The sequence below is a fragment of the Piliocolobus tephrosceles genome, chromosome 10 (genome assembly GCF_002776525.5).
Source record: "Piliocolobus tephrosceles isolate RC106 chromosome 10, ASM277652v3, whole genome shotgun sequence".
Classification (NCBI taxonomy): domain Eukaryota; kingdom Metazoa; phylum Chordata; class Mammalia; order Primates; family Cercopithecidae; genus Piliocolobus; species Piliocolobus tephrosceles.
In genome coordinates this window covers 74,567,210-74,584,126 of record NC_045443.1, presented here as the reverse complement: position 1 = coordinate 74,584,126, position 16,917 = coordinate 74,567,210, and the positions used below count along the sequence as shown (strand labels likewise).

At 36.7% G+C, this 16,917-nt stretch overlaps 1 non-coding gene across 1 annotated transcript; it reads left to right on the top strand.

Moving 5' to 3' along the window:
• The first annotated feature begins 9,407 nt into the window (after window positions 1-9,407).
• On the top strand, window positions 9,408-9,507 carry LOC111538875. Its single transcript, XR_002730488.1, has one exon. It is a non-coding gene; the product is annotated as a small nucleolar RNA U13 (small nucleolar RNA).
• Window positions 9,508-16,917: the final 7,410 nt, after the last annotated feature.

The window sequence follows — 16,917 nt, the reverse complement described above, 5'->3', positions numbered from 1 at the left end:
CTGTGATTAAAAAAAAAAAAAAGAAACTTTTGTCACGCTTCCATTTTTGGGATCTGGAGTAACTACAAGCTCAGATCTTGTTTATGTTTAATTAATTAGTTAATTAATTATGGGTGTGCACTAGAATGCTGGTGTGGGTATCATGAACAAAGGGTTATGATTAATCCAATTCTCTTCACCTCTTCACTTATCCAAAATAAAATGCAAGAATAAAAGAAACTCACTATTTTTAAGGAACCTTTTTTCATACCAGGATAGACCTAGTCATCAGAACGTCCTTCTCATCCAATCTAGTGACACTAACTCTGTTGTTAGGCTAAACAGAGTAAGTCTGCAATTCATACATCCTAAGCCACACTAGCCTGTCTCCAAACCAGTTTTTCTTTGACTCTAGCTGCATCCCACAGGAAATCTACAATCCTCAAATTCCTCCTGGATTCCCCAGACAGACATCAAACAGACTCCATGGACCAGTCCTCTTTGCCATTTTGTGGCATTTTCTTCCTTTATTTTCTTCCTTTCATGCTTCAGTTGACTCTAATTGCATCCCTTAATACTGCCCAAAAGCAGCAGCCCTGTTTAGGGTCCACACTAACAGTGACATCACTGCTTAGATGCAACAGAGCCAAGGTTACCTCAGCAATTGCCCACTGGTGTCAGTGCCAGGTTGTTCATATCTGACGGCCGACACTGCGGTGTCTGCTCTGAGGGTCTTACACCCACCTCTGTCAAAGCTCTCATCACCTCCTCACCTCATGTAGAAGCCTCTTACATCAAAGATGTTGACAGTATAACTCGAGTAGTTTTCTAGTCTTTCTCTAGTAGTTCATGCTTACGGTTTCCATCCCTCAGGGATTGAGTATGAAGATTATAAACTTGTAAAGGTTGAGTCACAGAACAATCCATACAGAATCTCAGCTAATTCATTAAAGTATGGACCTTACAAGTCATCTTATTAAGCCTCCCATGTAATTCTTTCCAGCCATATCCTGTTACCCTTAAGAAAATGTCAATAACTCGATTATCTTCTCTGGTGATGAATTTTTCCCCAAAGCACCCAAACTCCTCATGTGGGAGGCAGAGTTCCAGATAAAGATATAGCTTCTCTTTTGTTTTCCCTGCTTAGTAGTAAATCCTCTAAAATTTCTTGCAACCATGAGAAACCTATAAGATGTTCCCCCAACAAGGGAAGAGTAAGTAAGGCTTTGTGTGTGTTTTCTGATCTCTGTACTTTTTCTGATAAACAGCATAATTGTTACAGAAGATGAATGGGATGAGTTAGTGTTACTCAGCAGTGGCAAGGTGCTACCCAGGGAAGAAGATGGGAAGAAGGAGAAGGATTGTCTGAGGGGCAGCAGACAATCCGAGACTAGTTCTGGGATTCACCCAGGGCATGGGAAGTGTGCAGGCATGAACAATGGGAAGGACTGAAACTGCCACAAATAAGATAATTCTGTAGTGACCCCCTGCTGAGGACAGCCCAGAGGACCCTTCCTGTACCCTGGTTTAGAAAAAGAGACTCAGCCTTCTGCTCTGCCACTCACACGAATTATCTGGTCACTCCCTGCAGCACACCCCATCGTTATCTCTCCTGGAGAATATGCTGCTTCCCATCAACACCTAACAGGGAGGGAGGTGTACCTCAGAGCTGCAGCTCTACCTGTCAAAGGGTGAGAAAGAAAGTCCAGGACTTTGGGGCCAAACTCAGGACATCTGTGTACCCCAAACCAAGGGCAGAGAGGAGTGAAAACCATGATTATACTCTTACAAATGAACATTGAATAGTATCCTCCACTTCCCCCTCCATAAAGTCCTCCAGGCATGCCGAAAAATGCTGAATCCTATGATGCACACAACTTGATCTCAGTATGGTACCCCTACCTCATATTCAATCTTCTTCCATATGACAAGCTTTCAAATACTTGATAGCAGCTATCATGCCCCCTCTGTCTTCTGTCCTCTAGGCTAAGTTTCCCTTGATCCTTCAATTAGAAAATAAGTATGCCTGAATGAAGCCATTTGAACAAAATTCCCAGCAGCCTCATTGAAGCAGAGAACCCCATCTGCAATCATCAGTGTAAACATTAAATAAGGAAATCCCTTTGATACTGTCTATAAGACAGCCATCAACACAATGGGGCCTGTTAAACAAAGTCACCAGCATTGGTGTAATGAGAATTATACAATGTAAAAAGCTGCGCCCAAATGAAAAAACTATGGTTTTATTTTGCAAATAAACTGTTTTGCATTGTACCTTGGTTTAGGGCTTATCATTCATGAGATTTGTAAGCTCTTTAATACGTACATCTTTAATAATATGCTTATGGATTGAACGTATGATTGGTCTTCCTTCCATCATAATTTTTTCTTTCTTTTTTTTTTTTTTTTGAGACAGGGTCTCACTCTGTCACCCAAGCTAGAGTACAGTGGCACTAACATGGCTCACTGCAGCCTCAACCTTCTGGGCTCAAGCAGTCCTCCTGCCTCAGCCTCCTGTGTAGCTAGGACTACAGGCACGTGCCACCACACCCAGTTAATTTTTTTGTTGGAGAGATGGAGTCTTGCCATGTTGCTCAGGCTGGTCTCAAACTCCTGGGCGCAAGTGATCCTATCAATTTGGCCTCCCAAAGTGCTGGGATTACAAGTAGGTGCCACCGCACCTGGCATTCTATCATCTTTAAAGCCAAAATATAGAGGTATCTACCGAAGTCAGGACTGGGGTATACAGTTTGTGGTAGGAAGCAGGCATACTGAATGGCAGAACTTGAAGATGAGGAGTTTTATGTGGAACAACTCAATTCACATGCTTCTGCACAGCCCTAATGAAGCTACACCCCTTATATAATTGACCCTGGAATTGTAGACCTGAAAATGTGAACTTTCATTCAAGAAAGTCTTAGAATTCCCATTTTCCAAAGGATCAATATGATCCACAGGGTAACATTTTTAGAGAAATCTGACATGGCCTCATTTAAGAGCAAATAGGAAGAAATAGTTCAAGTAAGTTCAAAAGTAGTCACCTATCATAAAATTGGTTTTACCAAGTATATTTTTACTTACTCAACAAATATGTATTTAATACCTTTTATGCCAACATACTATCCTGAAACTCTGAATAAGATTATTCAACTGTTGCTAATTATTATTACTAATGATAATTACTTAACTATTGCTGCAATAATTCTGCATAAGAAAAAACTTCAAAATCTCAGTGACTTAAAACAGTAAATACTTCTTTTTCTTGCTCACAGATCTGCAGATTGCCAAGAGTTCAGCTGGAGTGCAATTGGGCCTGAGTTCAGGTTGTGTTGGGTTCTGGTGTGCACCAAATGTTTTCATTCAAAGACCAGAAGCTACCTATAGCACAGTCTTCACACAGAGGACCGCAAGAGGAGCAAGTGGAAATACACCATGTTTCTCATGGCACATTATGGAAACAGTAACCTCCACTCACTTCCCATTGGCCAGAGGAAGGCATATGGCCAAGCCCAACGTCAGAACAACAAGGAAATACGATGTTCCTACTCCAGTGGGAGGAGCTGAAAAGTCACAAGGCAGAAGACATGGATGTATAATTCTACACAGGAGGAAGAAAAGTGTTTGGGAAAATAATATAATCTATTACAAAGACATGACTGTGCTCATGAGGCTTAAGTGAGGGGGCAGAGAAAGTGAACAGATAATGTTTAAGCTCAATGGGAATTCACTCAAAAATTTTTAATGAAGTTAGATATACTGAATATATTTTAAAATCATATTCGCTGGCTGGGCATGGTGGCTCATGCCTGTAATCCCGGCACTTTGGGAGGCCGAGGCAGGCGATGAGCTCAGGAATTCAAGACCAGCCTGGGCAACATGGCAAAACCTTGTCTTTTCAAAAAATACAAAAATTAACAGTATGTGGTGGCACATGCCTGTAGTCCCAGTCACTTGGGAGGCTGATGTAGGAGGAGCACATGAGCCAAGAAGGCAGAGGTTGCAATGTGATCACGCCACTGCACTCTAGCCTGGATGACAGAGTGAAACCTTGTCTCAAAATAAAATAAATTTAAAAAAATAAAATCATGTTGGTTGCTATTAGGAGAATAAGGGGCAGAAATATAAGCAGGGAGACCACTTAGGAAACTCTTAACAATTGTCTGAGCTAGAGATAATAGTGACCTGGACCACTGTGATGACCTAGGCGATCAAGAGAAATAAAGAGAGTTAAAGTGTATTTTAGCAGACTTGGTCACTATCAGATGTTATAAGTGGGGAAGAAGCATGTGTGTAGGACGTCACTTGAGGTTCTGACTTACATAATAAAGACGATGATGCTGAAATGGGGAAACAGATCCACTGGGAAGAGTATCATCTTTGTGATTAATTCCCTCAATTCATTCCTTTGACATGCCCAATTGAAGTCAGTTGTCCTCAACAAGGCATGTTCCCTCCCCTGTGGGAGTTATTGCAAAATGTTGGGCGGGGGAATTTTCAGTTGCTGAGCGGTATTACTGGTATTTTTCACTCAGTATGATACACATCCAGAAATGGATGGGACAGTCTCATGAAAACAAAGATTGGAATCATCCTACCTGAAACACCAACACATCCCTGTTGAGAATTACAGTTTTTAGTGACTGAGAGGTCATTACTGGTCTTCCTTTCATCATCTTCTTTTTTCACTAAAAGTTATCAGTTTTTGGTGATCGAGAGGTATTACTGGTATTTTTCACTCACAATGATATACATCCTGAGATGTATGAGACAGTCACACAAAACAAAGATTGGAATCATCCTACCTGAAGCACTAGTCCATCCCTGCTGAGAATTACTGAACTAAGCCTTTTATGATAATCTCGTTCTACTCACTAATGTTTAGCTTAGGAATAGGTTTGTGATTCCATCCTGACCACTAAGACTTGCGGCAACATATTTCAGAGAGCTTCCGTGAGAGGTTTCTTCACTCATAAGACAGAGACACAGAAGGAAACAGTCCCTTTCTTCCTCTGAACACAGTTTGGATGTCATGTCCAGAAGGGCACACGCCCTTCAGCAGACACCTCATGAAAACGAGGGAGGCCAGTCTGAGGGCAAAGACAATGAGAATGAAAAAAACAAAATAGTGGGAAATAATGGGACTTTGGCAACATCACTGATCTGCTGAATCAAACAACCTCTCTTCTCCCCCATACCATCCCCAATGAGGATGTTATGTAAGAAGTGTCCTTATAATTTAAGCCAGCTCAGGTTGAACTTTTTGTTACTTGAGTAAGGAAAGCATCCTAAATAATAGAGAAAGAAGACAGGTTTAGGAGACAAAACATCTGAAGAGTCTCATTTTGTGAGAGAGCTGAATACGATTCTAGACCCTTTGATTTACGGGTCTGAAACATAGAAACTAGAAAGGACCAACTCTTGGTATCCAGACTGGGTACCGAGTATACACACATATTGTAGACAGCACAGCGAGTTAGATCTTCACAGTTTATGCCTCTAAATATGGCATCCATAAAATCACTGAGCATTTAGTGAATCATTCTCTCCTTTCTCTAAAGTGTAGGCAACATGATTACTCATCTCAAAGTCGTGAGGCATTTATGTCTTCTGGTTGTTTTGTGAATACTTGGGTTTTTCTCTCTAGCCAAATTATAATATTTTGGAAGACATAAGTGAAATTATTTCTTCCATATCCACCACAGCATCAAATAAAACTGCAAGTTACCCAGAAAGTACTCAACAACTATTCATTGAATGATAACCTTTTTAACTTTTAATTTAGGTTCAGGGGTATATGTGAGGGTTTGTTATATAGGTGAATTATGTGTCATGGGAGTATGGTGTACAGATTACTTCATCAGCACGTAATAAGCACAATGCTCAACAGGTAGTTTTTAAATCCTCTTCTTTCTCCCACCCTTCACCCTCAATTAGGCCCTGGTGTCTGTTGTTCTCTTCTTTGTGTCCACGTGTACTCAATGTTTGGGACCCACTTAAAAGTGAGAACATGCAGTATTTGGTTTTCTGTTCCTGCATTAGTTCACTTAGAATAATAGCCTCCAGCTCCATCCACATTACTGTGAAGAATATAATCTTGGTTTTTTTTTTTTATGGTTGCATTATACCATGGTGTATATATATCACATTTTCTTTATCCAGTCCACCATTAGTGGGTATTTAGGTTGATTTTATATGTTTGCTATTGTGAACAGGACTGTGATGAACATATGCGTGCATGTGTTTTTATGGTAGGATGATTTATATTTCCTTGGGTATATACCCAATAGTGGGATTTCTGAGTCAAATGGTAATTGTTTTAAGTCATTTGAGAAATGGCCAAACTGCTTTCCACAATGGCTGAACTAACTTACATTCCCACCAGCAGTGTATGAGTGTTCCCTTTCTCTGCAACTTCACCAGCATCTGTTAATTTCGTACTTGTTATTGATAGCTATTCCGACTGGTGTGAGATGGTATCTCATTGTGGTTTTGATTTGCATTTCTCCAATGATTAGTGATGCTGAACATTTTTTCATATGCTTTTTGGCCACACATGTGTCTTCTTTCAAAAAATGTCTGTTCACATCTTGTGCCCGCTTTTTACTGGGGTCGTTTGCTTTTTGCTTGTTAAGTTGTTTAAGTTCCTTATAAGCGCTAGATATTAGACCTTTGTCAGATGCATGGTTTGCAAATGTTTTCCCCCATTCTGTAGGTTGTCTGTTTACTCTGTTGATAGTTTATTTTGCTGTGCAGAAGCTCTTTAGTTTAATTAGTCCCATTTGTCGATTTTTTTGTTGCAATTACATTGGGTGTCATCATGAAATCTTTGCCAGGGTCTACGTCAAGAACGGTATTCCCCACCTTATGTTTCAGAGTTTTTACAGTTTTAGATTTCATTTTTAAGTCTTTAATCCATCTTGAATTGATTTTTGTGTATAGTGTAGGGAAGGGGTCCAGTTTCAATCTTCTGCATATTGCCCACCATTTATCCCAGTACCATTTATTGAATATGGAGTCATTTCCCCACTGCTTGTTATTGCTGATTTTATTGAAGATCAGATGATTGTAGGTGTGTGGCATTGTTTCTTGGGTCTCTATTCTGTTCCATTGATGTATGTGTCTGTTTTTGTAGCCGTACCATGCTGTTTTGGTTACTGTAGTTATAATTTTGTAAAACTCTTATTTTATGTTTATAGTTATTAAGGAAGAATTTAATGGACTCTGTCACATGTTTTCACCCAAAAGTTACAAGCTTGAGACCCACAGACATATTGTATGACTTAATGTTTCAAAAATTTTGAATTATGTACTTGCCAATAGTTTAAAATTGGAAAATTTTACATTAACATCTAGATCTATGCCTTCCCTTGAAGACTGGTAGTACTGGTCCTATTTTGCTTCCTACCAGCAATGAGCTGGACCTGAGAAGAGGGCAGTGCCCTACATCCCCCAGCCTCCAATGGCCAGCCCATTTACATTTGAGTGGGTGCCCCTTCTTCTCTCTGGGATCAGGGTTTACTTCTATACAATGAGTGGGCTGAACTAAGTGACCTGGTTCTAACACCATGTGATCCTTAAAGCCTGTCTTTCACAATTATACCACCAATTAGTGAATTTCCAGATTGTTCTTCCCTTGTTGTCCACTCCTCTTCAGTATTTAGTCATTATACCGGCTGTCCCTACTTTTAGCCTAAATGTACTGCCTGGTAAAAATAGATTAGTCAAAGTTGCTCTATGGTTTGATTAAAAATAAATCTACAGTTTACTTTTGGTTTTTAATTAAGTTTACAGTTTACCCTGCTTACCACAAGGGAGCATTTTCCATCAGTAAGAGGAAGACCTAACAAAACAGGTAAGAACCAAAGCAAGGGTGTCCTTCAGGTAAAATGACTCACCCAGAAAGAAGAGCAGTGGCTTATTTCTTCTTTCATTATTATTTTTTAATTTTTATTTTAGGTTTGATCTCTTTAATAAAGAAGAAAATGGAATAGCTTTAACTGTTTCACCTGTTTGGTGATCGATTTACAAATTTTACATTTTAAGATATTAAAGAATAATAATAGATAACTCTAAGTGGATATCATGAACTTTATGATGTCCTATTTTCTTTTTCGATAAAAGAGTAGTACCTATTTTCAACCCCACTGAGATGCTATGAGAACATGGTTTTTCAGCTTCTGTGCTATCCTGCTGTTCTATTCACTCTGCGGCAGTAACCAACAGACCTCCCTCATTTAAGCCATTTTTCAAACACACAAAGAAGTTAGACATCAGCTTATTTTACCTTCATATCTAAAGTTTACCAAAATAGAAAATCATGATCAATACCTGTGTTAAGAAACAAATGTAAATTTTTGAACTGCATACATAGGGTTATCCTCTTCTAAACTCTAGGAACCATGAATCTATATCCCTCTTCTGCAGATCCCCATATTTAAAGGCTTTGTATTGATAACTAGTAGATGATATTAATGTATAAAAACAAGATTTGATGTTTCTAACTGCACAGAAAATAAGAAGCCAACTCTCCTGAGAGCAATGAATTGTACAAATACCCTTTACATCATTCAACCAGGGCAAGAAATGTAGTAAAGGAGAAATGTAAATCTGTTGCTCAGACAGTCATAGTCACACCATGACTGTTATGCTTAGCCTATAATAAGGGTGAAAAATGAGATCACCATTCCATTTGTCTTCAAAAATTTCTTCTTCTCCCTTGAACATGTAATATTCTGATTACTTTACTGCACAAAAAAAAATGCATGCTTTTTTTTATCCTCACTCAATGATGTGCTCAAAGAGGGTGTGCAATTAAAGACAGACAGGCAGCAATAAGTAGTAATAAGGGGAATGAGCTTTTATTCAATCAAGATGTTAGAGAAAAGATTGACTAGGTTTTAAGACTATGTTGACTTGGAAAATGTTTTTCAATGATGAAGGAATCTATTTAAAGTAGTGGAGTACATCTGAGAATTTTCTATTGTCACTGTACCAAGAAGTGATTGTACAAAAACAGTTCCAGTTCTGTATATAGGGAGAGATATCTTTTGCTGAGATATTTTGAGAAGGTTCTGCATGTCTAAGCAGTGCAGGTATTAGGTGACGTGATTCATGAGTATAACATTATCTTGAATAAGGCTTCACTGTTCTGTATTCCACTTATGCCTTCCCTAGAAGAGACAATAGAATGCCCAGTAAAGCTCGAATCAATACAGTGAAGCAAATTAGCACTGGCAAAATCCCTGCTTGTCATTTTTTCAGAAGTAGATTGAGGATACTTACTGTATCTACATTTTGATAAATTCCATTTATAATCATATATTTTACTAGTTTGGGCCAGCTCCAGTGTTATATTTAAGCTTCAAGTTTAGAATTTGAATTGCACTATTCAACATAAGAAATAAGTATACAAGAACATAAGTATCTAGATCCTTTTGTGGTTCATAAGCACGATGATTGGGTTGCCACATTCTTGTGAGATCGGCCTCCCTCAAACCTTGTTATGATGTCAGCACATTACCCTTGATGTGTGAAAAGAAAAAAGAATGCAAGTATCTACTCTGAGTATAAATAAAGTATATATTGTTATATATCACTGGCATAATATAGAATATAAGAATAGAGTCTATAATAGCTTTACTCAGGAACAAAATTTTATATATTATACATAAAAGGTATACAAATTAAAACTATCCTATTAATTCTTTGGTTCAAAAATTTCTAAATGTAAAAGTGAATGATTTAATAATATCAAATATAGATAAGAGATAATAATTAAAAAATTCTTAGAGAGTAGGTTCAAAACTAAAATTATGTAATTATAAAAAGAAGCTAGAAAATGAGTTCATAGTCTTTAGTTCTTTGATTGGATTTAAAACATATAAGTCAAATACTTAGTTTTCTATCTTATTTTTAAGAGAAAACATGTGGAAATATTTAAACTTACAAAATTTCCTGTACTGGCTATGTAATACTTTTATCTCTTCACATTTTCAAGTATTCATTGAATATTTATTGAATCCTTACTATATGCTAGAACCTGAGAGAAGTTTTAAAAGTGCTGATTAAATAACAATTTCCATCATCTCTCTATACATATTTTTATACATTATACACACATATATATACACTCACACACTATTCTTACATGCCTGTCTATTCATCAAAATATATACCATATATTGATCTAATTAGCCAGCTGGAGAAGTAAGCATGATAATAGGGTCTGGCTTTGCACTTTCCCTACCTAGGAGAAAAAGCTCTGGAGCTGCAATCTCCCAGGGGGAGATGCTGTCACATATGCCTTTCTGGGAGGGATTAAGAAAGCCAGAGCAGCTGGGACCCATTTTCAAATAAAAAACCAGCATGAAAGGCTTTACATGAATGACTAAAACTCTAAGTTCAGCTAAGCTGGAAGAGCCTAAGACAGGGATGCCTTAGTCTTGGTGTTAAACCAAAGAAAATTGATTAGATCGCAAAATGGGTAGGTTTGACTTCTGATTCTGTAAGCCTAGGAAAATAAAAAACAAAAATCTGCATCATTATTTATCAGTCATCCTGCATATCATAGTCAGAAGATGATAAGGGTTAAAGATTATATAAGAAATGCCACAAGCTGAAATAATCAAACCTGTGGTTTGTATTAAAATTTTTTACTTTCCAAAATTTTAGGCAATTTGGTAAATTCCATTCTTGACATTTAAAAAATCCATAGCTTTTTTTCCTAAGACAAGACTGTATTTGCCACTTTCTGCTCCTTTATCATCTCTTAATGGAAATGCCCTTTCATTGCTTAAGCATGAAAGGACATTTCTTCAGCATCTTTTACGCAAGTAGAGTTTATTGTCAACTTACAACAGGCTCTAATATTTATTCTTAGATATCAAAGTATGCTGGCCTATTGTTTAAATCTGAATTTCAGTCAGATGAGATTGTTAGAGTCCTAGGAGCTTAGAGTGGGGTCAAATTAAAGTAAAAATTTTAAAAAACGTCTATTTTACTTTCCATATCCCTTTAAAGAATATCAAATTATTATAGTGACAATTATTAAGTTTCTACACATGTGCAAACATAGCACCTATAAAATAGTACTTTGGTGTTTATGAAATGTCAATTTCTAAGACAAATATAGAAACCCAGCAATTATCACAAGCACTCTTCACCATTTCATTGCAGAAGTGTATAGAATTAGTGAAAATAAAGGAAAACAATATATTGCTTAATAGTTGACAAACAGAAATGTTTACTTGTTAATGCTTTGCTGAATCTAGCCAAATGCAGTGTATTACTGAGCTGGGCTCCAGATTCACATGGCAGGAATACCACAGAGCCACAGGAATCATTTAACTGCCACAACTTCAGGTTCTGAATAAAAGTCATTTCTAAATCCTACATTTTTACTTTACTTAAAAAACGCATTATTCTCATGTTGTTCTTTGATGATAATAACATGGAATTTTCTCATATTCTCTAAATTTTTCTTCACCCACAAAACCAAAGAAGCTTGCTCATTTGTAGAAGGAAGTGGGAATTATGGTGTTGGAGGTTCTAGAAAGCCCACTATCTTGCTCTTTTCCCTATGAATTCCAATGAGTTGAAAAATCAGCAAAGGAAACCAGATGGGGATCAAAATAAACTATCAACTGTATTTAGCACTCTCTGGTATTAGCTGTATTCAAGCAGTAGTAAAGCTCCCCAGTACTAGACCTTGGGGCCTATCTTGGGAAAACCTGAATCTGCAAGGATCTCTTACCCAACCAACTGTGTGGAGCATCAAGGACTCTACAACAGTCCCTGTGAAATGCCAGAGAAAGACTGTGTGTGGTACCTCTACCTATTGTTAAATCATGAGGCAGTGAATAACTTCCTGTCCCTATTTCACCATTAAATTATGTCATTCTCCCTCATGTAGAGGGAGTTTAGTGAAGGTACAGAAAAAATCAAAATGTTTTCCCCCAATTACTCCCCTCCTTTCAGAGTTTAGGGCACAATCCCACTCAAGAAAAAAAATCAAAAAGTCGACTAACATCTCCCTGAGAAACAAATTTTGTGAAAATTTATTTTGTATTTATATTACTCTTATGTTCTTTACTTTAAAAAAATTAAAAGTATATTGTTTTGTCACAGTACTTCCCAAATTAATAGGTTACATGAAATCACTTGGCCAGTTTCTTTCTCATTCCTAATGAAAGTCACTAATAGTTATGATGATAGAATTAGCCATCTATTCTATTGACTTGATGAAAAGTCAGCATAGGATGTGCAAATTTTATCAAGTGTATCACCACACATGGGCATCTGAATATTTGTCTACTGAGAATTTTTGTTTGTTTAAGGAACTGAAATGATCCTGAGAAATACCGGCCATACTGGCCCATGTAATAATACTAAGGAAGCTGTCTTATAAGGTTACTTTATGCATGTGTTCACCCAACCCATACCAGGGAGTGTTAAAAGTACTAGGGCAACAGGCAAGGCCCTGTTCTCATAGACTTTCATTCTGGAAGACCGTTATAGTCAACAAGTAAAAAAAATACCTAAGCAAGATCATTTTATATAGTGATAAATAGACACTAAAACTACTCCGTGTGATAGTTACTTGAAATCACCAATTGAAGACTGCAGAAGGGTGGACTTTGGATTAAGTGGTCAAGAAAATCCTTAAGAGAAACCGTTGGAGCTGAGACCTTGATAAGTGAATTCAGTAACATTTCAGGATACAAAATTAACCTACAAAAGTCAGTACTATTTCTACAAACCAATAATGATCAAATTAAGAACCAAATCAAGATATATTTAACAAAGAAGGCAAAAGAGCTCTACCAGGAAAACTACAAAACACAAATGAAAGAAATTGTAGATGACACAAACAAATGAAAAACATCACAGGTGCATGCTCATGGATCAGAAGAATCAATGTCATTAAAACAACCATAATGCCCAAAGCAATCTATAGATTCAATGCAATCCCTATGAAAATACCAATATCATTTTTCCCAGAATTAGAAAAAAACAGTTCTTAAATTCATATGGTCCAAAAAGGAGCCCCAATAGCCAAAGCAATCCTACATAAAATGAACAAAGCTGGAGATGTCACATTTCTTGACCTCAAATTATACTATAAGGCTATAACAAGCTTGTTCAACCCATGGCCTGCAGGCTGCATGCAGCCCAGGATGGCTTTGAATGCAGCCCAACACAAATTTGTAAACTTTCTTAAAACATTGAGGTTTTTTGTGATTTTTTGTTAGCTCATCAATTATCATTAGTGTATTTTATGTGTGGCCCAAGACAATTCTTATTCTTCCAATGTGGTCCTGGGAAGACAAAAGATTGGACATCTCTGGATATTATCCAAAACAGCATGGTACCGGAATAAAATAGACACATAAAATACAGAACCCAGAAAAAAGTCACACATTTAAAGTCCACTGACATTTGAGAAAGTCAACAAAAACATACACTGGGGAAAGGATACCCTTTTCAATAAATGGTGATGGGAAAATTGGATTGCCATATGGGACCCCTGTCTCCTACCATATACAAAAATCAACTCAAAATGGGTTGGAAACTTAAAAGTAAGACCTAAAGCTATAAAAATACCAGAAGAAACCTTAGGGGAAACTCTTGTGGACACTGATCTAGGCAAATAATTCATGACTAAAACCTCAAAAGCAAAAGCAACAAAAACAAAAATATACAAATGAGACTTTATTAAACTAAAACGCTCTGCATAGCAAAAGAAATAACCAACAGTGAACAAACAACCTGCAGAATGGGAAATTACACATCCAACAGAGGACTGATATCCAGAATTTACAAGGAATTCAACAACTCAACAACAACAAAAAACAAATAGCCCCATTAAAAAGTGAGGAAAGGACATGAATAGATATTTTTCAAAAGAAGATATACAAATGGCCAAGAAACATATTTTTTAAATGCTCAATATTATTAATCATCAGAGAAATACAAATTAAAACCACAGTGAGACATCATCTTACCCGAGCCAGAATGGCTATTATTAAAAAGTCAAAAAACAACAGATCTTGGTGAGTGGGCAGGGAAAAAAGGATGCTTATGCACTGTTAGTGGGAATGTAAATTAGTACAGCCCCCATGGAAAACGGTATATAGCATTCTCAAATAACCAAAAATAGAACTATCATTCGATCCAGCAATCCCACTACTGCCATCTCCTCAAAGGAAAAGAAAAAAATAATGATATCATAAAGATACCTGCACTCATATGTTTGTCACAGCACTATTCACAATAGCAAAGATATGTAATCAATCAAAGTGTCCATCGATGAATGATTGGATGTTTAAAATTATATATTTTACACATGTGGGTGTGTATATCTATATTGTATATCATGAATATATATTTTATTATATATAATGAAATACTATTCAGCCACTTAAAAATGAAATCATGTCTTTTGCAACAACATGAAAGGAACTAGAGACCATTATTTTAAGTGAAACAACTCAGGAGCAGACAATGAATACCACATGTAGTCACTTATAAGGGAGAGCTGAGTCATGTGTATACATGGACAAAAAGTGTGAAATCATAGACACTGTAGATTTCAAAGAGTAAAAGGGTGGTAGGGAGCTGAGACCTGAGAAATTACTTAATAGGTACAATGTATACTTTCTGAGTGATTGACCCTATCTCACCATTAAATTATGCTATTGATGTTACACTAAAAGCCCAGACTTTACCACTATGCAATATATCCATGGAACAAAATTGCACTTGCACCCCTTAGATTTATAGGAATAATAAAAAAGAATAGAACAAAAGAATTAAAAAAAGAATAAGGAGCCAGCCAAGCCTGAAAGGGAAAGCATTAAGTCATAAGACTATGCAAAAGCCTTGAGATCAGAAACTACAGTTTCAGTTTTCATGGAATCTAGCCTATCTTAATCCAAGAAAATCACTCTATAGGATGTTACCATATAACTAAACAGCTTACTTCTTTGTAAATAACACATGGTAAACCAGTGGGAAATGGCATACAACTAACGAGGGATCCTGCTGTATTGATCCATGATGAGGGATGAATGAATGAACATATACTCAGTGCCTACTAAATGCCTTGCACTGATAAAGGTTCTTTTATATTCTGCTCACTTTGAACAAATGCATCCATTGTTTATTTAACAAATTTGTATTGAGCTCCTCTACATATCTGGTATGGTACTTGGCATTAAATCCAATTATAACTCCATTCAGTACTTCTTGTAGGTGCATATGCTCAATTAAGGGTGCACATGCTCAATTAAGACAAACGTGCTATTGCGATACAGCTTGATCAGTGTCATTAAATGAGTGAAACTCAGGCCAGAGGTGCATGTAGAGTTGCTACTTGGGAAAAGGGATCAAGAAAAGCTTCCTAGATGAAGTGATACTTAAATGAGGCTTTATGGGTGTATAGGAAATAGCCAGGCCACATTACCTAGAGAGGAAAGAGGTTCAGGGAATTACAAGTTCTTCTCCATGACTGAAATCACAGAAGTTGAGGAAACTCTCAAGAGATTAAGTCTGCAGAATCATCAGTGGCAGATCAGACAGTGCCTTCATGCTGAGTTAAAGAATTTGGACTTTATATGGAGGCAGGGGGAAAACCACTTTAAGCATGGAATGACTTAACAGTTTTGTGGGTAAAAAAAAATCTCTGTAACTTCAATGTAGAGATTCCAAGGTGGGGAGGAGAAAAGCAGGTTGAAAACAAAGTGAACATAATGTATTCAAATAGTCTTCTGTGAAAACTTGAAAGCCACCATTGAGCTAGATTTCTGCCCAAATCGCACAGTGCATTGCTTTAAATGAGCTTAAACCTTACTTATAAACTTCACTCACATTTTTAATACTCACATGAATTTAATCACATAAAGTTATATTGAATAACTTACTTCATATATTTTGAAATATAAGTTTTTCACTGAGCCAGCATTGCTATATATTGCTTAGCTCAGGAAAATATGTCGATCCTATGCCCCTGAAAACTGCCATTAACATGCATGGCATCAGATTTTTTCTAGGTGATGTAAAATTAAATCATGATTCTTTGCAATGTATTCTAATCAGCTACTCCATTAACTGTTTTCAAATGGTAATCAACTCGGCTCCAAATGAACAGTTACATATTCAGCTTGCTTCATGAATTCTATGAATGCATTTACCATTACAAGTTATAATTATATTACTTTCAGAAGTCATTTACAGCAATTGAACAAACTAAGAAAAATTCTAAGATTCTTGTGTGACAGAGCAATTAAACAATATGAACTGTAAGTCTCTACTTTATATTATAAAATTTAGTTATGATGCTATATTTTTGGAGAAATGATATTTTCAGAGCCAATAGATATTGTTCAGGTTAAGGCTTTATAACTTTAAATCACAGATCACCAACTAAAATTATTAGACAATATACTATATTATGTTATGTATGAAATTAAATATGTACCTAACAGAGAGGAAATCTCTCCTTTTTATTGGAATGGTAGGTGGTAATCTCTGCAGCAAAAAGATTGCCTGGAAAAAAGTAACTAATACCTCGGAGGACTTGCTATGTACCACTCCCGGTGCTAAGGACTTTGCGTATTTTGATCTATCTCATCAATTTAATCCTGAATATGTGATAGAAGAATCTATATTACTCTAAGCAGAATTCTTTAATTTCTAGTAGTTAGCTCACTTATAAAACATGCTACAGTGTTATTTTAAGTATTCATTGTTGTATAACACACTATCCCCAAAATTTAGGAGCTTAAAATAACAGCAAACACTTATTATCTCTCATAGTTCTGTGTGTTGACTAGACATTTCGGCTCCTGTGCGGATGACTGGGGCACTGAGCTAGCTGGAAGGTCTGCAGTGCTCTCACTTACATAGTAGGCACTAGTGTTGGCTGCTGGTAGGGAGCTC